Source organism: Petromyzon marinus, unplaced genomic scaffold (genome assembly GCF_048934315.1).
Source record: "Petromyzon marinus isolate PM22_M1 ecotype Great Lakes invasive population unplaced genomic scaffold, UKy_Petmar_22M1.pri1.0 PM_Scaffold_13, whole genome shotgun sequence".
NCBI lineage: Eukaryota > Metazoa > Chordata > Hyperoartia > Petromyzontiformes > Petromyzontidae > Petromyzon > Petromyzon marinus.
Genome location: NW_027423091.1, coordinates 1,217,173 through 1,243,225, shown reverse-complemented (window position 1 = coordinate 1,243,225; position 26,053 = coordinate 1,217,173).

The window sequence follows — 26,053 nt, the reverse complement described above, 5'->3', positions numbered from 1 at the left end:
AAATCACCTGTCTCCTCTCATCTCACTCTACTCTCCTCCACACACTCAACTGCCTCTCCTCTCTCATCCCACTCTACTCCCCTCCACAAACTCACCCGTCTCTCCCCGCTCATCTCACTCTACTCAGCTCTACACTCACCAGTCTCTCCCCTCATCTCAATGTACTCCCCTCCACACACTCACTGTCGCTCCTCTGGAATCCCACTCTACGCCCCTCCACACACTCTGCTTCCTCTGTCCCCGCCCATCCCACTCTACTCTCCTCCACACACTCCCCTTCCATCTTACTCTACTCCCCTCCACAAACTCACCTGTTTCTTCCCTGCGAGTTTGCGTTGCATTGTAGCCATGCCAGCTGCCCCGGGGAGCGCCAGGACCTGCGCGCAGTTCCAGGTAGGCGAGTGGCGCCGCTGGTGTTGAGTTCCCACCACACTCGCCGCGCCACAGCTGGGTGCAGACCCCAGCTGCGCTGTAGGGGCGGGGGGCAGACACAGAGAGAAGCAGATGCTCGCCGATTGATTCGCTGCTGGGTGGACGACGTGGCAGCGCATCGACGTGCAGAGGGGGAGCGCAGGAGGGAGGAACAGGATCAGGATCTGCCCGAGCAGACTCCCACCACAGGGAGTTCATGGAATATTCTTGATTCCTCACAGGATACGGTTGTTCTTGCTCTATTTCACCCTTGCAAATGCTTCCAAGCTCCTCTCTCGAGTCCTCACCTGGTGACATAAAATCAACTCTGGGACACTTAAGAATCGTGTCTGGTTCACAGGTGTGTTTCTGGGTCGTGCCGCGAGGCGTGGTTCAGCACGATGAGCGACGTCTTGCTCCACGTGTTGGGAGCTCGTGCAGGAACTGTGGGGAAGGCGGTGTTGGTGGGCGGGGACAATCGGGGTGGGACGGCTTCACGAGTAGCGAGACAACATATAATGAGGACGCCTGTCTCCACGGCTGCATCGCATCGTAACAGCAATGCCGGCGATTGAACTAAGACACCGTGAGGCGGGTGCCGCCACATTTGGCTGTTTGACGACAAATTCCATTACTCGTCACAGATTAGCATCATGTGGGAGGAAACCGGAGACCCCGGGAGAAAACCTGCCATGTGTAAGTGGAGACAAGAGGCTGATATTTAGGAATCCACTGCACATGTATCACGTGTCGCTGTGCACCACCTGCCCTTCCCGCACGCGTTCTGGGAGTAGTCGGTGAGCCGGTGGCTCCACGCACCGGCGACGATCGTGCAGATCGACTCTCCGCCACCGGGGGGTCCTGGTCCTGGAACAACAACAACAAACACGAAGATTCCCCCATAGCCTCAATGCTACGTTGGGGCAAGTGCCGAGTTGAAACCACGTGCTGAGTTTGTATGGTGTCTCCCTTTTTTGCAGAGTGTAGAGTGTGAGCGAGTATATATGTGTTTGGGAGCGTGTCTGAGTGTGTGATAATGTACAAATGTTTGCGAGTGGGGAGCAGTAGCGTAGTGGCGTGAACCCAGCGAACCGAGTTCTATTCCTGCTCACGACCATTATCAGTGACAAATATACAAACCTGTTCCGAGCCTCCCCTAAATCAGCCTTAAATGAGTACAGGCAGTTCCTGGGTTACGGAAGACCCGACTTTATGAAAATGAAATTTGATTTAAAGCTTTCGTGACTGCAGGGATTCATATTCTTGGTTCTTTTAGTGAGAATTTTATTGTTTTATGAAAATGCTCTGATAAATGCATAAAAAAATTAAGATGCAGAAATGTTTGCATAAGTTAAGCGCAAATAGTGCAGCGCGGTGAGGTTGCGGATGAATACCGCGGAGGGACGCATAAGGCACGCCGCCTTACGCCTCACTCCACCAAAACGCCTCCTTCACCAAGCCCCACCACGATTATGGGCAATGTAATTTTTGTATACCATTACATTATTGTTTGTTCTCTATGCTTCGAATTATCTTTTCCCCCATGTTTCTATTGTTAGGTTTTTACTGTATTTAATGTGCGTGCATGTGTGTGCGTGTGTATGTAAAGTCTAGGCCTAGCCTAATGCACGGTAAACAAACATTCGGAAGTGACTGCTTTCTGTTAACGATTTTTATTAAAATGTTTCGTGGTATTCATAAACAATTGGATCCAGAATATGTCCCATTAGTTTAATTATGGGTAGTGTTATTCGATTAAATGAAAAACGAATATGAAGTGCAGAGTATGTAGAGCAATAGAATATAGGTAGCAATAGAAAACAGCACAATACAGTCCTGAGGGAAAACGAACTAGTATTCAGGTAGGGGAGGCACAACTATTTCTGGCTATTGGATTTTAGCTTTAATTCAGGGACAAATTGTTCAATTACTGACATATGGAAAATTCGGGTTACGGATCGTTCTCAGGAACCTAACCCTTTCGTAACCCGGGGACGACATGTACCTGGTGCTGTGTGTAAAACATCAGCACTGGGGAGACTAAGCCAGGTGTGGTGTTGGCCACCCACCCTCTCGTGTGATGTGTCGACCTTCACAGGTGCTCTCGAACAGCACTTTTCCCAGGTAGCGTGTGTCTGCAGATTGCCCGATATGATATAATCACAACTTTCTGGACCACAGAGGACACGTGCTGCAGGATTGGAAGGATACCTTAGTGGTCCCCCTCTATAAGGGGGACCGTACTACCGGAGCATCTTCCTACTCAGCGTGCCGGGAAAGGTCCTAGCAAAAAAATGTTCAACATCGCCCTCTCGCCAAACACACCGAGGAAAGGCTTGCAGTGCCCGAGTGTGGCTTCAGACGGGGCGGCCTGCACGGATGTAGTATTCTCTGTCCGTCTGCTATAGCAGCAGCAGCAGCAGATGCAGCCAAAGCAGCTCCACTTCTCAGGAAGAAATGTGAACTTGGCTTCCGATGAGGTGGACTCGCCATGTTCATGATGCAGGTGGTGTCCACCTCCATGAAAACAACCCCTCAGTGTAATAGGGTTTTTCCCCTTTTTTCTGGCACCGAAACTGAAACCTATTTACAAGGATTCATGTCTGGTCGAGCACCAATTGGGTCGAGGCTCGAAAGAAAGCCGTCCCTTGGTGTGGACCAATCAGTTTCAAGGACAATGCATATATTATCATAGTATGTTTTCCTGTTTGCATTTTGACTGCAAGTATTGTGGTTAATGCAGACATGGATCCTTGTAAAAAGGTTTCAGTTTCGTTGCCAAAAAAAGGGGAAAAACCCTATTATTATATTTTGGTACTGGCAAAGGAGGTCTAATGATGAAGATGCTAACCCCTCAGTGTTTAGTGGCAGCAGTAGTAGAGGAAGGCACGCCATAAAGGAGCGCGCGTGACAGAGGGGAGCACAGAAATTGTTATAACAGTTTATTATAGTCATGAATAATGTTACCACCTTCGAAATATTATCGTTGTTTATCAAGTAGAATGCAATGTTGTTAATTTTATCATAGTTTATTGTTCTAAACAATGTTAAGAATGTTATAAAGGTTGTCAATGTTGATATAGAAGAATGCAATGTTGTTAATGTCGATTTAGTTCATAATACAGTTGACTCAATTATCCGCTTGCGATTTATCCCATTTGAGGATTAACCACGCACCTGATATTGACACAAATTAATAACTCATGGATGTTTCCCTTAATCCCAAATTAATAATCTAAAAACAGTGATACACTTATTCATGGAAATGTTTATTACAAGTCACGTGCTCCGGTTAATCTGAAATCCATGTGATCGCCCCTACGGTACTTTAGTTGCATATCTTTACAACAGTGGGCGGAGTTTGATGTTGATTGGCGTGGCTCTGCTTCTGTCCACTTAGTGGGCCGAGTCTTCTGCGCGGGAGCAGGAAAGTTATCCCTGAGCATGTGCATCGTTCGGTCGATCGTTAGCATTCGTTCTAAATCAAATACTTTTGTAACAAAAAACAAGATCAATACATTCTTTACTAAAAAAATGTTGTTCATTAACAAACTCAATTTCCTTAACTTAAACATAATGTATATCTATATTAGTGGTTTTTGGCAAAGAGATCCACGTAAAATGGATATTTTTGGATGGTCCGCAATTTTTTATTAGCCATGGCTGTCCTCGGCATTAGCACGGATAGTCAAGAGGCTACTGTATTGTAATATATGTTACCATTTATCAATGTTGATATAGTAAAATGCAATGTTAATGGGGGAGAACATACAAACTCCACGCTCTCTTATACTCACTCTTATATTCACTCACTCAACCTCTTGCATACTCACACTGCGGAATAGCGGGCGAACATACAGAATCCACATGCTCTGATACTCACTCGCACACACACACACGCTCTTACCAAATAAATACATTAATTTTAAAAATGTAAAGGTGCAACCCTGGAATTGCTTGCTCACGTCACTGTTGGTGGAAGGGGCCTCCAGTAGAAGGAGCTCTAGTAGGAAAGCCGTGATCCAGCAGTACATTGAACATCGCTGTAAATAGAAATGTGGCACCCATGAAATCATAGAAGTCATGTTACCGGCTTCCTGGACTACCTGGGACAGCTTTCCCTGACACTCCCCACCGGCTCGCGGTTGACGACGCACTGACAAACCAGAGTGACTATGCCAATATAGTAAACCTTCTCTATTCACGAGGGTTACAGCCTTGTGTTGCAGTCGAAACGTCGCGAGAATTTTATTCTTTTATATATATTTTATTGTTTCCCTTCAACGTGACTTTACCGAAAGAACCAAGAATATGTAGAAATCTTGTTCACAGTAAAAATGTGATAGTTATTGATAAGAGAACACAGCACTGGGGGGCGATAGCCGCAACACTTTCCCTGATTGCATTCGCCTCATTCTTGATGGATCTCACAGTCCACGCCAAAATGTCGGCCTATCACAGACGTGCTCTCGAGTGCTAAAATAACTGTGCGTTGTTGTTATCAAACACCTGCATCTCCCGATGAGTCGTCCACCTGAATTCCTCACCATCTCCATTGTCATCAAATCATCATGAAAGGTAATAAAAACGAATTGTCATTCATATTTTATTATTTATTGTAGTCAGTGGTATTAAACATTTACTATTCCCCCCTATGTTCACTCGTGCCAGGAACGCAACCCCATTTTTCCTGGTCAACAAGGTTTCTACATTCGCGCGCGTTTTCAAGAACATAACCCTTGTGGTTTGAGAGGGTTTACTGTCCATATTTTATCCTGGAAGAAGCCAGTGTTATTGACGAATGCGTCCATGTATTTGTTGTTGTGCTTGTGTACCACTGCCAAAGTAGAAACACCAAGTCATTCGCTGTGCGGTGTGTAAATGAGAGCAAACAGTCGGTGCGGTAGACCAAAATTGTTAACATGGGTGAGGGAATGAATCTGACTGCTCACCCTTCATCTAGATGAATCATCGATTGTGCATTTCATATATTGTACCGTCAAAATACACGACTGCATTCTTCTTCAGGGTCATTGTCAATGACGCGACACAACTGGGTGGGATCGTTTTGCATTAGTTCACCGATTTCAGGCTCACAGCCTTGCAGGTCAATGCCGCGCAAAGAACACATTGGCAGTTCAAACGTCTTTTGTGCATTCCATGTCGCCTTGGGTCTCATAAAGCCATCCTCACTGTCGATGTGATGGTAATGTCTGTCACTAATGGCTTCTCTAGGCCAGTGGTTCGCAACCGGGGGGGGGGGGGGGGGAGTACGTGAGGTGATTTATAAATGTGTGAAATTATAGCAAACATGAGTCACTGGTGAATAATCACGTATGAATCTGCCAATAGAAAATTACGACGCTAACATCGAAGTCCATATCGTGACCTAGATCGGTATAAAAGACCTTTCTAAATAAATTATCAACAATGTTGTTTCCAAAAGTAACCAGCGAGCGCGAACAAATTACGCCGTTGATTTGTTTATTCGCTTACAAGTTACTGGCTAGTTAGGGATACCTCACAAAATGGACAACTGGTTAACATTGACGTCCATTAGTCATACATTTATTTCTCAGAGCCGTGATGGGTCAGGCAAGCGAGGGTAATCGGTTGAAACACAATTCTAAAAGAGGGCTAATAGTAGCCAGAGAAGGTTGCATTCTTTTTAAACGAATCTAGACAGAATATATTCAAACCTACGAACATAAATGTACAAAAGACACTTAAATTGACGACTTGGTTAAGTTTGACTTTTAAACGCTTATCTTAACACTTGTTTTCGATAGAAAGTAAAATAAACATTGAGTGAACCTCTAGGTGGGGGGAGGGGGTAACGCGCAAAACGATTCTGTGATATTTCCATTTGTCCCGCCAAAATACTGTACACGTGAGTTTTACTCAAACTTGCCGCTACCAAAAACTGCAGCCCTTAAGCGTCGGGCACAAAGAGAAGACTACATACCTGATATATAAAATCTATATGTAACACAACAATAATATATGCATAGTCAAGAGCTTACTTACCGACCGCTGTTGTTTGCGAGGGCTGGCAATTTGCGATGGCGGCCCTGCCCGCCGATCCTCGGGTGTGGGTGGGGTGGCTCACACCACGCCCGGCCGCCTTTGTCTCCCCGGTGGCGATGTTTACACACCGTACTCATTTGATGCCGAGTCGACCTCGGAGTGTCCCAGGACCACCTCGTACAATCGTCACCCGTGTTGGCCGTGAGCGGGAGTCGCGAGTAGCTCCCCACGCGCCGCCATGACAGTTTCGCCACCAACACCACGTGGCCCCCACCTGGGTCACGTGCTCAGGCGGCGCGTGCTCCGGCGGCACGCGCAGCACAGGAGATTGAGAATCTGATGGCTGGGCGTAGGGAACGTGGTAATACGATCCCATTGTTGTAGCGTAGCGGCCCTTGCCAACACGGGACGCGTTTGGTTGATCGGCCTCCGCTTGTTTCGGGAACATGTTCTCGTGTTGCGAACAAATTGAGAGTTATAGCAGACTCTCGTGAAGGAGAACGCTCGTTAAGCGAGACGCGCCTGTGGTTGGGAAACGAAACGACGTGAATGCAAATGTTGCAATGAAACCACAAATATACAAATGAGCGATCAAATCACAGCATCCGTGAGAGATGGTGTGTGCAAGATGAGTTTGTTGAAGTTGAACTGCCGGCTCCACTCAATTTCCAAAGTGTCTTTCCACTTGGGCGAAGACTCACCACCTCAGCTGCCTGGACGCACACTTCGCAACCAATTTCCCTGATTTCGACGTGAAAAGGTGTCACTAGGCACGAAACCCATTTCAATGCCCAGCCTAAAACAATGGATGTGACCGCGGCTGAAACGAAACAACTCGTTGAAATGTCACGTGATGAGTTTTTTTTTCTCACGGAAAAGAGAGAATCCGCAAACCCCGACATCTTAACGCGTGCCTCGAAACCGATGGTACCCTTTGCAAGCATGTAGTGTACACGTGAGTGAGCGCACTGACTTTGGATGTGACCGCTGAAGGTGGGATGTGCAATGTCAGCCACACCGCAAGATTTTGAGAAGCTGTGTCGCATGCCTCAAGCAACACGCGTCTCGACACTCGACCTGGTGAGTCCAAATTATTGCTTCATTTATTTATCAAAAAAATTCATATTTGTTGTTCTATAATACCGACACAAAATGAACGTACAGAAATATCCTGTCACTTGAAATGTTTTTAAATTATGGTTATTGTCAGTTTAATAGGAATTTTGTCTTCAAATAGGGTCATATTGCAAAATTGTTTTGAAAGTGCTGCTATACAGTGCGGTTAAATTGCAATCTTCAGAATCGAATATTAGTGTAATTGATTAATTGCAAATATTGGAGGTTATTCCACACAATCAAAATATTCAAGTTGATCTGTGCAGAGTCCCAAAGACGCCAAGCGTCCAGCAACAAACAGCACCATCAAATGTCAAAGGAATGAGACCCACGTGAGTATTGAACACATCGAACACAGAGCCTAGGACGAGGGTGGGCGGAGCAGAAGTGGTGGTTACATCGAGTTTCCCCCTCCCAAAGGAAAGTGGAATATTGACCACCTTGCTGAGAGCTGCATACAGAATGGCATTGCAGCCCATGCTCGTTTGGAGCAGCAAGACTCAGATTTTTCAGTTTATGCCAAAATACACTTTCATTTACAAAAGCAAACCTGACAGCTCATTTGCGAGTCCACTGCTGTACAAGGGCCTCCACACACCGTGTCGGTCATTTTTGTTGTTCGACCATACTTTACCATGCTGCTCGGTATGGGTTGGGGGGGGGGTACAGGATCTGTTCAGATGTCACCGATGTCAGCCATGGCCAGGAATCAAACTCAGATGACGCAGTGCATGAACCACTGCATCATCACTCCATCCATTATCTTGGATCCAGCTAAAGGTAAAAACAATTGCTGTAACATTTTTTTGTTGCAGCAGGAAACCATGAATAGCGAATACAGTACTATAAAGACAAAATCGGTAGCACACGGATACCTTGAGTTTGCTATATCGCAGGTGAGTTCGTTGTCACATTGTGTTTGATATGCCGTTATGTGACACGCACTTGCGAGATCATATGGATTTGTTTTACTGAAATCATGTGTTTTTATGGTGAATTCCTGATTTAGACCCCACCCCGCCCTCAAGCTGGCTAATGTAGACGCAGAGCAACAACTGCAATCTCACATTCAGGTGGTCAAGCCAGACAACCGCGCCAAGAGCAGTGGAGTGTATCATCACTGTGATGTCTCTTTCGTATTTGTGGATCGGGCGTTGCGTCGTTATATGCTGTACGGTCTGTTCTGGATGACCACAGTCACACACTACTGGGGAGTTTTTAATTTTCCACTTGTGCATCAGGTATCCGCATCTACTGCCGTGGTTTGTGCAGTGGATACAGTTTAGGGTGGACCATGAGCTTCGTGGAAGATCAAACCTAGGGATCTTCTTGCGTTGGCTCTTTCACAACAAGGCGGTGTTTGTGGGCGATGGGTGAGGGGCATGTCTAGTATGCGAGACTGAGACTGCGAGCGCAAGACATGGAAACGTCTCCTCGTGGTACATGCAGGCAGTGGTTTGCAAGGCTGGCACGGCCCGGTTTTATTCATTCGGGCTTTAATCGTTTTTTTATATAAAACCGGAGCACCTGGATCCTGCCCAAATCCGGTTTTATTCGGTTTTATTAAAGTGAAGTCGGGATTTCAGTCGCACGCACCTATTAGCAGCGTTCGGGCCGGGGCCCGGGCTCAGCCGCCGTGCGCGTGAGTCACGCGCACGGCGGCATGGCCACGTCGACCGCCGCTGCTGCTGCGTCTGAGCGAAACTGCTCGACGATGGGATTTATCCACTCCAAGTTGAGGAACAGCCTGGCGCCCAGCACAGTCGAGAAGCTCGTCTTCATTAAGTCGAACCTCAACGCGTTCTACGACTGCCCCACGCCCGGCGATGGCCACGACAACACCGAGTCCAGCGGCGAGAGCGACGACGAAGACGACGCGGCGGCGGACGACGACGACGAGCAGGATTGAAGTGTGCACGAGACGCCGATAATACAACCAGGTTTTAATCGGCAAAATCGGGTTTAATTCCATTAAAACCAATAACCCGATTTGTCGGGCAAAAAAAAATCGGGGTTTTCCCACCCTTGAGTGGTGGTGCTGGCCTATTTGGTGACCCCGAGCATAAATTGTTTTGCCCCTACCCCTTTCCTATCCATAAACTCATTGTGAGGCGACACGGAAGATGTAGCAGTTTTATATTGAATCACTTTTTAAAATATTCCTTAGAAATTGAAATCGAGCTTAAATTTATTCGACCTCTAGTGTCCTGAGTTCGAGACCCTGCATGATTATACAGTTCTATTTTCCTATAACGCGGTAGTTGCGTTCCTGAAGAACACCGCGTTATGGAAAATCGCGTTACAATAAATAATGTACGGGGTGCTTAAATTGTTTTAATACTTGTGAGAATGTGCAACAATACCACAAGAAATGTGCCTCCGGGCTCTGGAGACCACCTAGAGAAGATTCCAGGCATGTGTTGACAATGATGGCGAGCAAGTGGAGACTCTTTGACTTTTTGCAGCTATTAACATACATTTCTTTATCATGTTACAGTGTATTATCCGTTCTTTTTCCATTAAAAACGATAGTCCCATATAAGTGTTAAAAACATGTTGAAGCACCCTGCATAATATAGGGTAAAGCAATGTCTGCGATAACACGTGATGTGCGTACGCAGCCTGAACAAAGACTGAGGCGTGTGGGTAGCATCAAGAGCATCCAGCAGCATCCCACCTTGTGTGATGCTACACCGAGGTCGCCTTACAACTGCTTGTTCCTACTCGCACAACGTAGTTCTGTTCACTCGATTGCTTTATAACCAATTCGTATGCGCGTTATAAAAATGTGTTCCCTAATACATTCATAGAATTATATCCAATTCGCCTTATGAAAACACGCAGCATTACAGAACAGGGGTTGCGCAATCAGAGGGGAGGCTGAGCGCGTCGCTGCCTCACCTCTCGTCTCTTCCTGTATTTGCAGCGGAGCTCCGCAAATTTGGCGACTTTGACTATAAAAATGTTTGGAATCGTACAGAAATGACATTTATAACACAGATCAGTGGGAAAATTTAAATTTTTATTTGATTATTCTTTTTTTTCGTAACAGCTATTCTCATTGGAGTATGACAGGTGAGGCTGTGCCTCCCCTGACCGCACGTCCCTGCGCTACACGTACATACAAGTGTATTTGATTTTACATTGAGATATGCCGTGCTGTATATAAGTTGTTGATCCTTGTTATGGAGGTGGTTTTATTGGAGACTAAAGAGAAGCCATTGAGTTTCAACAGCTCTCTGTGCCACCCCGCCCTCTATAACCCTATCTATTGTACGAATTTACAAGAGCTTGCCATCACATGCCAAGCTATTGTAAATGATAGAGCAGCTAAGCAGTCCGAGGGCCCCAAAACGCCAAATTAGAAGATTGATCAGGTAAAAAGTATTTGTATTGTTTTAATATAATATAAACTACTTTAGTTTTAAAATGACTCCTTGTTAATTGAATTTCGTGGAGATTATAGAAACAAACGTACAGCCAAGCATACAGATTAGCCACTTATAGAGTAGATGCCCTCCAGTTGGCCAGTGGACCTCCACTAACCGATACATTTCAAATAAACCACCTCAGAAACAATTAGGGCGTGTTTCAAGGTACCTACTGAATTTCCCTCTGACTATACAGCACGATAGCATGATGCATGAAAGAGCCATTGTTATCACGTCTCACATGCCGACTGTAAATACTTTTTTCGTAACATTTTTCACCTCGTGCGCATCACTGTTTATGTGAATAAACACAAAAGTAAAAAAAACACGGTTAATCTTCTTTGGTTCCTTCGGTAAAGTCACGTAGAATGAGAATAAAATAATAAATTGATAAAATTAAATAACACAATAATATTCTCACTTTAGTTTTGAGAATATTATTGTGTTTTGAGAATAAGTGAGAATATTATTCTGTTATTTTATTTTATCAATTTATTATTTTATTCTCATTCTACGTGACTTTACCGAAAGAACCAGAGAAGATGAATCATTGCAGTCACGAAAGCTTTAAATCGAAATACGGTTAAAATCAAAACAATTACAAGAGCAAATTTTGATTTAAAGCTTTCGTGACTGCAGTAATTCATATTCTTAGCTCTTTCGGTAAAGTCACGTTGAAGGGAAACAATAAAATATATATAAAACAATAAAAATTCTCACGACGTTTCGACCATAACACAAACGGTCATCATCAGGTGTGTCGGTTTGCATTAATGTATTTATTTTTAAACGGTGTATTTATTTATTTATTTTAAAAAAACGTTTGCGCCCTTCGCAGCGATTTGGCAGTTTTATTGTTTCCCTTCAACGTGACTTTACCGAAAGAGCTAAGATTATGAATTACAAGAGCACTTTAAAAAGGAGGAAAAAACCTCCCGCCTGCCCCGATAAGTCCGGTATGCCCGATACCTTAGATGCCCCTTGGAACTGCTGCCCGGAGTGTCAAAATATTGCAATGTATGATGCGAGGGAGGATGTGGAATAAAATATTTTTCATGAATAAAAATTTGGGCCAAAAAAGAAATGGTCAAATATCCTCAAGCAGTGCTGTTCACGAGGGATGTTTGACCATACTTCACTCAGCTTGTCAGTGCTGTTTAACAAAGGGGGCATCCAGGACCAGTTCAGATACCACTCCGCACTGCTTTTTAGCGGTGGCCGGGGATCGAACTTGCTTCGCTGGGTTCACAGCGCAATGCACGAAAACCACCGCGCCGTTCATCCACCCCCATCTTCGATAAACAAGGGGTCATCGTTGGCTTTAGAAACGCATTGTAAATATTGTGCTTCGGTTAAACGCAAATCAACTCTAGGCAAGTGCTATTTTTTAAAAGCTGAAGAAAACAAGGCACTTTCACAGCTCGATTTAAAAACACGACCCAACGCAAAGGCGCCGAGGAGGCTCGCGCGTTACTCGCGTTGGAACCTCGCTCGCGGCACGCTCAGTGGCGCCGATTCTCGTCCTCCTCCAAGAGGTCCTGCTCGATGAGGACGTCCTCGTGCTCCACGAGGCTGCCCTGGCTGATGCACGTGGCCACCGTGGAGGCGCTGCTGACGTGCGGCTCGCTCGCGTGCAGCACGTGACGCGCCTCGTCACGTACAGGGTGCGCGCGTGCACACAGCACGTGACGAGCCTCGTCACGTGCAGGGTGCGCGCGTGCACACAGTGCGTCCCGGGGACCCGGGGGCCCTGCCACGCGTGCTCACGGTGCAAAAAGCACACCGACCTGAGACTCTCACCACACTACCACCAGCGTATCGCAGTCGTCTACGGTTGGCCACGTACGGTGCTAAAGAAGTTCAACGTACGTACGTCTCTACTACTATCCTCACCACTGCCATCGTTACAAAGATACTCACCACCATCGTCGTCAGCCAATTCCTATCCGTCCTCACCACCCCCATGATGAGGCAGCCAATCTCCGTCTCTCGCGATCGTCATCCAACGTCAACCATCTGCCGAGACTTGTCATCGTAATCATTGTTACCCAATGAATATGTATGTTGAACTTCTTTCACGCCGTACGTAGAGAACGTGCTAATCGGGGGTGCGGGGGTAGGAAAACAAACTAAATAGGATTGGTTCAAGTGTCGCTCACGTTAGCCTTGGCTGAGAATCAAACTTAGGGGCACGGGGTTTTCATCAGTGGTACGTGTTTAATGCTACTGTACTGCTCCACCCAAACAATTACAGCAACAAAACTTATTGGGTTGGTTATTTATGCATGTCATGATGTCTTAAAGTGAGGTTTGTGTTTATATAATGCTGATAAAACGATAGCGGTATAGAGAACGGATCAGAGAATTATGTCGATTCACTCACGCGCTTTACTGCAGTGTTAATTTCTTCATCGGGATGCTGTCGGTAACTACCCCCGGAACAATATGCTGCCTTGCCCAAATCTTTTTTTCTATCACAGTTGCTTAGCACAGGCCCAAAATGCCCATCGGCCATCAACAAACAGCACTCCTGAAGTTGAAAAAAACAAAATATATTTCTTGCATTGAGCGAGGTTACAAGATCTTGGGAAAGAGACGATGGGAGGGAATGTCGGCGTCACGGTCCAAATTGTGCAAATTGTCTGCAAAAGCCACTCATTAGGAGAAATGCACAGCAACATCACCCCCCCTCCCACTCCCCCCCGCAAAACTCCTGCGGGTCTGCGAGACAGAGAGAATTGGATCGTCGCTTATTAATGCTCGTGGCTGGCGATCGCGAGAGTCGGCGGAGTGGCGCTGTGGCCCTCCAGCTGCGCTCACCCTGGGGGTTGTAGCAGTCCTCGGCCATGCAGCTGAGCTGCTGCCCGGAAGGGCGCGCAGCGCTGTGCGTGTCGGGGCGCTGCACGCGCGTGGGCCACACGCCGCCTGGCACCGGTAGCACGGCGATGTGGGCACGCCCATCTGTCCCCAGCCGCTGCTCACAAACAAGCAGAATATTGATTTATACTGGAGGAATCCCATGAGCTATGAAGCTCTTTTTCACAGATGTCCAGTTAGGGGCGGATCAGAACGTTACAACCACAAATAATACAAAAACACGACAGCAGGACAAATTAGGGGTAGTTTCAAACAATATATAGTTGGTAAGGCCTTCTGAACCATGAGCGCCCAGGGCATCAGAAGACGTGCCATGCTTGGGGAAGGTCTTGACGACCCCATCGATTTGTTCCATGCTTGTGATCACTTCAGAAGGTTTATTTGATACGTCTTCATTATTAATCTGTTGTTTATTTTGATAATACTCTATATTTACTACTTTCGTAATCGTATACAAAATACATTGCGCTAATTATTTTCAATGATTTTCGTTCTCATCATCAGCAGCAATGTTCAATCCACTGCCGGATGAAGGCCTCCCCCAAACAATTTAATAATCCACCGAACACGAGCACCTGTGCGCGAGCCGATGTCGTCGCTCCATCTCCGCAGTGGACACTCTCTGAGATGCGTTTCATTCCTTGCCTGCTGCCACTATCTGTCCTCAACACGGCTTTTGTGGTTCCAGAGGATTTGCTCTCAGTTTGCTTTCACACCCCCCACTTTATACTCTACATCACTATGCAAATGTATTTGAGTGGCGACATCCTTTTAAATGGTTTGCTCCTCTCGTATTACGATATACATTTTTATTTATAAAACACCGTATCTCATGCGCACTCGCGCACAACTCGCGTAAACTTTGCGAATCAATGCATCAATACACACATACAAGCTGTCCCTTTTATCGCCGTCAACCTGAAGGTGTTATCGCAGGTTGTGCAGTTGAAGAGCGCTCCACTCCCCCACTCCCTGTCCCGTGGCACTGGCTGGTACTTCCTGTTGCAGCTCCTGCACTGGGACACCTGCACAGCAAAGACAACGAATGATCCACACCCCGATCAGCAACGGTGGAAGCAACAGAAGTTGTTGTTGGCGGTGGCATTGCCGCTCGTTGGCAAGGTTCACGATTCATCCCCGTGGCCACCCTGGTTAATGCTGTGGGTGTATTACCAGAAAATATATGCCGTATGCTCCACAGTGGATGTGACAAATCCCGTGACGCGATTAGGAAAAAGAGTAGGCCACGTGCACTAGGGTCATGGTTCAAATAAATACAAATATTTGCAGATTACCCAATTGATAAAACCCATTGAAACATTTCGGGCAACTGGCAAACTGCTACCTACTTGCAGCCTGGGGCTGTGTTCACCTTGTGCCATATGGGGACAGCTGCCATCAGGGGCTCCCCTGGGCTAAAAATAAAGTTAAGTATTGGAATGATTGAGATGAGATGGAAGATGCGAGTTTCTGAGGCAAGCACCTTATAAATGGAACTGCAAATCCTACTCGAGCTAATTTATATGAGGCAAGGTTCCAACTCACTCCACACTCACTATTTGCGTTCACCTAAGGCAGGGGTGGGTTACCTTTTATCTGCCAAGGGCCATTTGTATATTTATAACATCATTCGCAGGCCATACAAAATTATCAACTTAAAATTAGCCTGTTATATTTGGTCAAACATTTAATTAACTCGCCCCCTAATGTGATGGCTGGAACTGCTTCTCTTTGGTGAGGCGTATCCTTCTCTACATCAAAGGTCTGCCCGGCTAACCCACGATACCCCACCGCCACTGGTGTGCCCGTCTCGGTGCCTTCACAGACATCCGCTTCCCTCTCTACCCATCAACAGGGGCCGCCGTTGGGTCGTTGCCATTGGCCACGGCGTGCAAACATACTTTTCCGGCCAATCGGATGCTTCCCCTGGTGCTCGTGTGGACCTAACCGCGGTAACTGAGTAGCCTCGTCGTGACCATGCAATTGCACGTCAATTCATGGCTCCGCGGTGTAATTCAACCTGGGGGAAGTCGTCCAATTCCCTGGCCCCAGGAAACCGTGGGGGATGTCCCTACAAAGAGGGCCCCTGGGTGAAAACCTGGAGGCCAGGTGACTTCCCCACGAGGTCCTACGTGGGGGTGTGGGTGTTGTGTGTGCTCATTTGGGGGGTGGTGAGGGAGAAGCAGTGTCGGCCCGGACGCTCTCCCGTGGTGGCGTTGCAGGAACGGCTCCGACGGAGAGGCTTCGCTGTTGTGGCACCACATAGTCTCTCCAAAGGGCCACTGATACTCATTCTTATCCAAGTGCTCCTTACTTGTCTTACCCCAGAATGGACGATGGGTTGAGTCAACTTCCGACTAGCATATGATCTATCTGCCTGTTGTGGGATGGGTGCTCTGCTACCTGGCGAGATGACTTATCATATAAGATGAACTGATGCGATGTTATTTACAAAACACAGCCAATTCTGGCTGTCACCTGATAAGGATGGTTGTAATTACTGTCGAAACGTCGTACTCGACTTTTTAATGGTGTGGGTTTACTCTCCAACACACAACCGGTGTGCTGAACGAGTAAGGGAAAAAAAGTGAGGGAAAAAAGTATTTGATCCCCTGCTGATTTTGTACGTTTGCCCGCTGACAAATAAATTATCAGTCTATAATTTTAATGGTAGGTTTAATTGAACAGTGAGAGACAGAATAACAACAACAAAATCCAGAAAAACGCATGTCAAAAATGTTATAAATTGATTTGCATTTTAATGAGGGAAATAAGTATTTGACCCCTTCTCAATCAGAAAGATGTCAGGGACAAGATTGTAGACCTACACAAGGCTGGAATGGGCTACAAGACCATTGCCAAGCAGCTTGGTGAGAAGGTGACAACAGTTGGTGCGATTATTCGCAAATGGAAGAAACACAAAAGAACTGTCAATCTCCCTCGGCCTTGGGCTCCATGCAAGATCTCACCTCGTGGAGTTGCAATGATCATGAGAACGGTGAGGAGTCAGCCCAGAACTACACGGGAGTATCTTGTCAATGATCTCAAGGCAGCTGGAACCATAGTCACCAAGAAAACAATTGGTAACACACTACGCCGTGAAGGACTGAACTCCTGCAGCGCCCGCAAGGTCCCCATGCTCAAGAAAGCACATATACATGCCCGTCTGAAGTTTGCCAGTGAACATCTGAATGATTCAGAGGACAACTGGGTGAAAGTGTTGTGGTCAGATGAGACCAAAATGGAGCTCTTTGGCATCAAGTCAACTCGCCGTGTTTGGAGGAGGAGGAATGCTGCCTATGACCCCAAGAACACCATCCCCACCGTCAAACATGGAGGTGGAAACATTATACTTTGGGGGTGTTTTTCTGCTAAGGGGACAGGACAACTTCACCGCATCAATGGGGCCGTGGACGGGGCCATGTACCGTCAAATCTTGGGTGAAAACCTCCTTCTCTCAGCCAGGGCATTGAAAATGGGTCGTGGATGGGTATTCCAGCATGACAATGACCCAAAACACACGGCCAAGGCAACAAAAGAGTGGCTCAAGAAGCACATTAAGGTCCTGGAGTGGCCTAGCCAGTCTCCAGACCTTAATCCCATAGAAAATCTGTGGAGGGAGTTGAAGGTTCGAGTTGCCAAACGTCAGCCTCGAAACCTTAATGACTTGGAGAAGATCTGCAAAGAGGAGTGGGACAAAATCCCTCCTGAGATCTGTGCAAACCTGGTGGCCATCTACAAGAAACGTCTGACCTCTGTGATTGCCAACAAGGGTTTTGTCACCAATTACTCATGTTTTAAGTCATCTTTTGCAGAGGAGTCAAATACTTATTTCCCTCATTAAAATGCAAATCAATTTATAACATTTTTGACATGCGTTTTTCTGGATTGAAAATGGCCTTGCTGTCGCTGCCGTTTATTTAATTGGAAACTTTGGCATTAGTTCCAGCTTGGTATTTTTCTCCAGTTTGCACTGTGATTGTGTATTGCTTCACCCTAAGTGCTGTAATCTCCATATATATAAAAGGGAAATTTGTGATTGTGTGTTTGTTCAAAATGTTTAGTGTACTTCCCAACATGCAACAAATTTTAAATTTGCCATGTGGGTACTTTCCAGACTGTACACCATGCAAAAAGTATAAAACAGACTTTTGTATTTTGGGGGGGGGGGGGCTCAATAATGCATATATTTTTTGCACGGCAAGTGAGCTGTGATGTCACATCTGTCATGTGACCCGTCTGCGGAAGCGAAACGGAGTGTGCCTGCTGATCGCGGCTGAAGTGAAATCCAAATGTGTTGCAGGTCTAAGGCGTTCTTCGCGCAGCATTGCTTTATTATTTCAGTCGTTTACTGCCGAATGCACCCTGAAAGTTGTGTGTCTGCAGCAAGCGCGTCTATGTGTACCTATGGTTAGCGCGCTGCGCTACGAACCCGGCGACCTGAGTTCAATTCCCGTTCATGGCCACCACCGGTGACGATTATTTGAACCGATCCTAGGCCTCCCCTAGGTCGACTCAGCCTCAAACGAGTTACTGGTGTAGGGAGACAACGGCGGCCAGGCATGGTGAATCCAAGTCCCGAGCGAAGCCGGGTAGTAAAGCTAGTGTATCATATAATAAAAGTGTATACTGTGTAGGAAGTGGTCAGGCATTGTGATGTATGCCCAAATCTGGTGGTATTATGTGAAATTTTATAGTTTACTGCACAGCTGTATAGGCGCAGCCTGACAGAAATGTTAGGAGTTTGTGGAAGCCCCCGTGCCATTTGGCTTCTGAGAGGTACTCCCACCTCTTCCAACATGTCTGCCCCAGCATGGAAGTGGAGACCAAAATCTCAGTGATAGACCAGAGGACGCAAAAAGGCGAACAGCACAAAGACAATGCCACTATGAGGACAGTGAGAGCTCGGGGTGAGCAGCTACATCATGGGACCTCCCTTGCTAGTATCAAAATATAAGAATAGGTTTGACCCTTTCTGGCAATAAAACAAATTCTTATATTTTGATTGTCTCTGTGCTGTTCGCCCTTTGGCTTCTTCTGGTCTAACACTGTTTGAGACTTAGCTTTAAAGAAAGCGATCTCTGGTGTGGATCAATCCGTTTCAAAGACAATGCATATACTATCAAAGCACGTGTTTGTTTGCATGCTCACCACAAGTATATGTGCTTGATGCAGACATGGATGCTTGCAAAATGTTTCAGTTTGGTGTTTTAACATCTTAACACCTTTTATTATATGAATTCCTGTAGTCACGAAAGCTTTAAATCAAAATCTTAACACCTGTTTTATTGCCAGAAAGGGTAAAACCTATTCTTATATTTTGATACTGGCAAGGGAGGTCCCATGATGTCTGGTGATTGTTGAGGGTGGGCAACATAGCAAGGGTGACACTAATGGTGGAATAACAACCAGTAAGTAGAGTGGAGAAAGGCCAGGGCTACCCTCTACTCCATGAAAAACAACCTAAATAGGCCATCATCCTTTACAAGAAAAACAAGTGATTTTCAACAGCCAAAGTAATGCAGTATTGTGTATCCTTTAAGTAATGGGTGAATACACAAGTCCGACATTTTTAAAATCTTTATTGTCGAGCACATGTCATCCACAAAGTTTAAGGCACTTCGGCAAAATTAAGACCATACTTTTACAAACAGACATTCCCCGATTTACGCCCAGGATGCATCCCTAAAAACCAGAAATTTTATCGAAGTAAAGAGATGGGATGGTGGATCAGTCAGGGACGCGAACGCTTCGGCGCCACCTGGCACGTAAATGTCGCTAAACAGCGTAAACAATGTTGGGTCTAAATGGTAAAGTTCGTAAATCTCGAGTATGTTATCGCAACGTGCCACAGTACGTAAAATGGGATAGGGTATAAATAAGTTGAGTACGTTCTCGTTAACGTACATAAAACGGGAGAGCGTACAGACTTAAAAACACTCGTAAAATAATAAAAATACATTTTTTGGATTTTTAAAAACCAGTAATATCATCTTCTTTCGTATGGCTGATGTAATGATCCCCGCTATGGGGTAAACACTTCGTTGAGAATAAGGGGTAAGGGCATCAAATGGCCCAGCTGGAAAGTGGCAGGAGTGGAAAAAGTAGGGTTGTTATCCTTTGAGCAAGTACAGGCAAGTTATAACATCCCCTGGTCGCATTTCTTAAGGAACCGACAGATTAGTGGGATGCCATCACCAAAACCCCAGACAAGAACTTTGATCACTCTGCACACCCCTATCCTTGACCGGCTAGAGGCACCGAAACTTAATTATAGACTAGAAGCATACCGTCTTGTGGACAGTGAGGGATTTTTGATTATACGCAGCATTAGGTGTGGCACCTAGTCTCTTGCCTGCTGTTCCAGGCTCACCTTTATCGGTGTTACTATTATATTTTCGGTAAGCCAAGTCACTCCTGTGTATTGTGGGTCAAGTCTAGTGAGAACAGTCGTGCCCATTCACCTGAGGCGATTCAATAGGGTTGGTCTGTCTTAAATTTTTAGACAAGCCACCCTGCCAGTTGTCACGCAGTAGCGTATCTCTGGGACAACACGGTGCGCTCACAATGTTACAGGATGACCCCTTTATCCCGACACTCACACCTAAGCCTACACGTTCCCAAACACTCACACATCCTTCTTTGGTGCTTTCGGTAAAGTCACGTAGAATGAGAATAAAATAATAAATTGATAAAATAAAATAACACAATAATATTCTCACGACGTTTCGGCCACAACACAAGCGGCCTTCATCAGGTGAAGGGACGAGACTGTCTGGTAGGACAGCGCTGGGGTGAAAGAGCTACGTTCAGATACGGCCTTTAAGCTGTGTGAGAGGAACAAAGCGCCTTGACAAAGGAATTAGCATATAATTTAGCATTGAAATGGCTGAATGATTAGCTTGTGACTGGTCACAGAAATAGCTATGTTAAAAGTTAAAGCATACACACCCGCAGAGGCACCCATTGTTAAAGGGATTAGCATAGAATTTAGCATTGAAATAGCTAAGTTAAAGCATACACATCCGCAGAGGCACCCCTTGACAATGGAATTAGCATAGAATTTAGCATTGAAATAGCTGAGTGATTAGCTTGTAACTGCTCACAGGAATAGCTACGTTAAAGTCAGAGCATACACATTCACCGAGGCACTTAGTACAAATCAAACAGGAGAATTTAGCATTGAAATAACTAGGCGAATTTAGCATTGAAATAACTGAGTGATTAGCTAGTGACTGGTCACAGAAATGACTATGTTGAAGTCAAGGCCTACACATCTGAGCTATTCACAGTACTATATAGTGAACCAATAAAAAAACTAAAATATAAATTACCTTAATGTTATCAATAAACTCTATATTCTCCAATCAGCTAAGCTACCAACAATAAGTCGTTATATATCACAATGCTATATGGCGAAAAAATGGGTGGATTTGGAATGGAAATAAAATAATAAAAATAAAACAATAAAAAAGATTCTCACGACGTTTCGGCCATGAAACAAGTAGCCTTCTTCAGGTGAATAAACAGGACTGTCCAGAAGACAGCGCTCGAGTGAACATTGCAAAGCCTGGATCGCGTCTTTTTAAGCTGTGTGGGCCGAATTAACATATGAATTAGCATGTTACCAGTACCAGCACCACCAGATCGGGGGAGGGTGGCGGCGGGTACACAGAAAAACGGAAAGAAAAAAGGAATAGGATAGGTGCGCTGCTCTGTCCTGTATTGCGTTAATAACTATGCTATAAACTGGACTACTATACAATGTAATATTATACCTTCAATCTAAACTACATGGTATAATATCATATCCATAGACAAAAAATTCACCTTTGAATTATACAATGCGTTACTCTACACTGCCCTATACTTTAGACTATAAAATATTAGACTTGTAATTTTACACTGTCTTATTTTATCAACCCCACTATATGCCACACTGCTGTATATTCACTATACAATTACGATAACTATATATTGCCATATGAATTGTGTTATTCATATTTGTAAAGGAAAATGCAGATCATAAAGAGGAGGGGTAGAGGCGGGAAAGATGAAAAGTGAAGTGACACATTCGTTGGGGTTGGTGCCGTGCACCTTCAGGACCATTTTAAACCAAGCAGACGAAGTGAAGGCGACTGTGCAGCAATGTTTTGCTATTGTACCCCTTCTCTGAAGTCCGGAAACGCATCCCCTATGCCTCAGATGTTATACCTAACTCTGGTAACGACGTTTCTGATAACAAAGTGACGTCATGGAATGCATTTACTTCGTTAACCGAGGTATTACTATACACACACTATGTATTAACAGATTATAAGTTGCATGCACACAGGTAAGTTTTAGCTCTCCGATTTCTTTTATTTGCCAATCTTAAGACTCCCTAGGGAAGGAGTTCTTAAATCCTATTTTAATATGACCAAAACACATGCGATGAGTAGAAATTTTAACTATCGATAGTGTAGTCAATAGTTTGATGAGAACTGTAGAGTAGCTATAGTTTTCTTTAAGGAAGACTCCAAATTTTAATTATTGAAATCCAATAGCATGGTTTAACAAATACAGATTCGATTGCAGGGCCTTCGGCCCTCTATAAAATTAAGAATTAAATTTCGCCAGCAAGCGTACAACATGACAGGCATTGCTCCATCACCAACGAAGAGCTACTTTGCCCACTCTAATTTCAGCCTTCGCGGATTTGACCGTTGCCAAATTTATTGAGGTATAGCTTGCCCATCGTGCCCCTGCGGCTTGACCATCCACAGTTGACCATGAGATTCCTTTATGCATCATAAATAAGTACTATACTCTAACTGCACTGCTCCCGATGATGAGACCATGAAAACCACATGAAATCATCTTTCATAGTATGTAAAAGTATTTTTAGTTCATGTTTTAAACTGCAAAAAAAAGTACATGTTATTAACCTCATCTTAATTTTCATATTTACTTTAGCGTGTACAGTACAGCACTAGAGATTACACTAAAAACACATTAATCATATTTTACATTTAAATAAATACTTCCCGCTCCATGGTTGGGTTAATGTAGGGTAACATAAAACAAAATGAGCAGTTGTCGTAGTACAAATCAAACCCTATTTGTCTTATGCCTCAGAGTTTGTGGATTTCGTATTTGCCGATTGTGCCAGGGACCCTTGTTGACCCCAGTATGAAGGAGCGTAGATGGCTCGATTTTTTTTCCCCCAAAAGTATTTAATCAACAAAACGATATCAGGTACAGAGGATGTGAAAGGGGGTTGACACCAGTACAAACACACGTTACGAATTACAGTTCAATGGAAACCTGTCTAAACTGCATGTTGAAATAAAATCGACAACCCCAGTCTTCCTAAGCTCTGATACCCCTGTAGGAAAAAAAGGGAGGGGGGGAAGTGCCTAAATGTCCTAATGAATACTCTTAAGAATCAATGCCTACTGGAGGAGAGGTCGTGAAAGGGTTCCATGGTTGGTGGTAAGCTTCTTAGTTTGGCACTTAGATGCTCTAGTGGCAAATTTTGAAAGTTTATTGGCCCATTCCTGCACTGTTGGGGGAGCATGCTCTTTCCAGTTGGCTGTAATGGTGCGTTTTGCCATAACATTGAACATTTGGAATACACAGTAATGTATTTGCCCCCCTGGAAAGGCCTTGAGGTTTCAACCTCAATAGGGATGTGTCTGGTGAGGGTGAGACGCTCGTTTTGTGAATGTGGTTAAAGTAGCAAGTGTTGATTTGAAAAAACTTGTTAATGTCTGGACATTCCCAAAAGGCATGCCTGTATGTTTGAGGGGTATCCGGGAGGCATCGTGGGCAGTTGGAGGAGGTTTGGATGACAAATGTTGACGAAATACATTTATGTGAAATAAAACGTTTATACCAAAGTGACACATTTTTTAAAGATCATCAACAAACTATCCATCACAATTATAAACTAACAATCAGTGTAGTTTTTTAAAACATTAAGTACCGTTTATATGCCAATATTTCTGCATCTATTCAGTTTTTTTCATAAATCCACTGCATATGATTAAAACTTCTCCCCAACAGTCTGCACATAACAATAGCCCCTATGTCATAAAGCAGGAGTTTTTGCTCACCTCTGGGATTTACATCAAGAATTATATTATCTTTCACCACTGCAAGGTTTTGGAAGTGTTATTTGGAAAATATATTCCCCACTTTCATTCTTCTGAACGTTGCTCAACGTTATTGTTGCTTTGCCCTTAAGGATGTATCCAGACCATGCAGTATTCTTTCGAGCAGATCATAGGTGTTCAAGGTAACCAAGGACCTAAGCAAAGAACATTTTTTTTATTTACTCATTAATGGTCTTTGAAATGTGAATTGTGGTATAAAATATTAAGTGCACCGTTAAAGACATGCAAAATAATGCACGTGCTAAAACTAATCATAGTAATTGTCAATGTTTTACTTTAAGAAAAACGTGAGCATCCAACAGCAATGTTGGTAATGCTCTTCATTGAAAATGGATAGATATATGGCTACAGAGCACCATTCCTGAGTAGATATTAAGGATCATGTTCAGGAAATTTACAAATTAAATTAGAAAACGAGATGACTCAGATGTTAGTGTTGAGTTAACACCACTCAGATCCTGGGTTTTAATGCCTTTAACTAAATCTAGGTTCTCAAGGTAGTGAGTTTATGGTCGCAACCTAGAGATCAATGATTGCACTAAAATATCTATATAAAGACCTTAATCTGCTTGTCTCAAAAACCTCGAGGGTACTTCTCGACATGGTAAAAATCTGAAATTAGGCACAAAGGTAGCTTTGAGGACAAATGACAGGAAATATGAGAATCTGAGATTTTTCATTTGAAGGCCCCATAAAAGTACCCCCTAAAAATGTTTGTCATTCAGAAACCGTTCAAAATATAAGATTGCGGTTTTTTTCGTTTGATAGAGCATTAAACATCAAATAACATTTAATCGAGAACCATTGTTTCATCTTTTATTGTTTTTTACATATTTCGGACGCATTATGATGTTCAAATTTGAATACCAAAACAGTAAAAGATAGGAGCTTCCCCTCGTAGTATTAAGAAAGCACCCTTGCTGGTCATTAACCACAGAAATACATTCATTCAGAAACTGTGGATTGGCTTAATACATGTAAGTATGGATAAAAGGTGAACATCACAATTGGGAATGAAATATGACTCCCTCCACAGAAGGGTGGTTGCTTATGCAGAGAAATGGATGAGCCAAATGCGAAAACTTTACACACCACCCTGCTCATAAACACCACAGTTATGTCAGAAGAGACCCGTGGAGTGATATAAACTTACCTTAAAGAGTTGCAGCCATTCATTAAATTGGTCTAATTTAGATCGTTGCTCTGGCACGTAGCTGAAGACTGAATTTCATCACAATTCTCATCCATTTCATAAGCGCTCTTCCTGTAACGGTTCACATTGAAAGCCATGAGGTACTGTATGTATTAAATAAGGTACATTCGGGACAGTTTTTAATTACCGATGTGAAATGGCCATTGCTCAATGGAATTAATTGTGCGATGAAACACATTTATTTGCATGTTTACCAAAGTATGCAGTTTGAACATGAATGGGGCACGCACTATCATGTAATAAACATGGATACAACAAAATATGAATATAGATTTGTAACCCTTTCCAATATTTTCTGCTGGATGAGGACCTCCACACAAAGTGGGGGTCGTGTGAGTTAATTGGCCATACTTCACCAGGCTAGTCGGTGCAGGTTAGTGAAGGCTTCCAGTATATAGATGTGGGAGCGTGGAAATGGATGTTGCTGCACTGCCCTCTGCTGCAAATCACGCAGCACTCCAGCTTCTTCTAAAGAACCTGCTGTGGTGGGTGCTCTTTCAAGCACTATCCACCAGGCTCAACACTACTTCGCTTCTGAGATCAGATGCATCCAAGGCAATTGGTTATAGACCAGAAACAGATTAAAAGCCTTGATATCGACCCTGAAGGTCTACATTTGGATTTCATATTGAACCTTTTCTTTATGAAACACCAATTAAGAGCTCTCAAATAACTTTGGCTGGCTACACATCAGCACACACCTTAGCTATATAAAATAACAGGGAAAACAAAGTGCACGCTGACCAAGCATAACAAAGACTGCACTGATTGAGTGTGCTAGAATTAGAAAGTGTTTCCCGGTCAAAAATATTCCCCTGCAG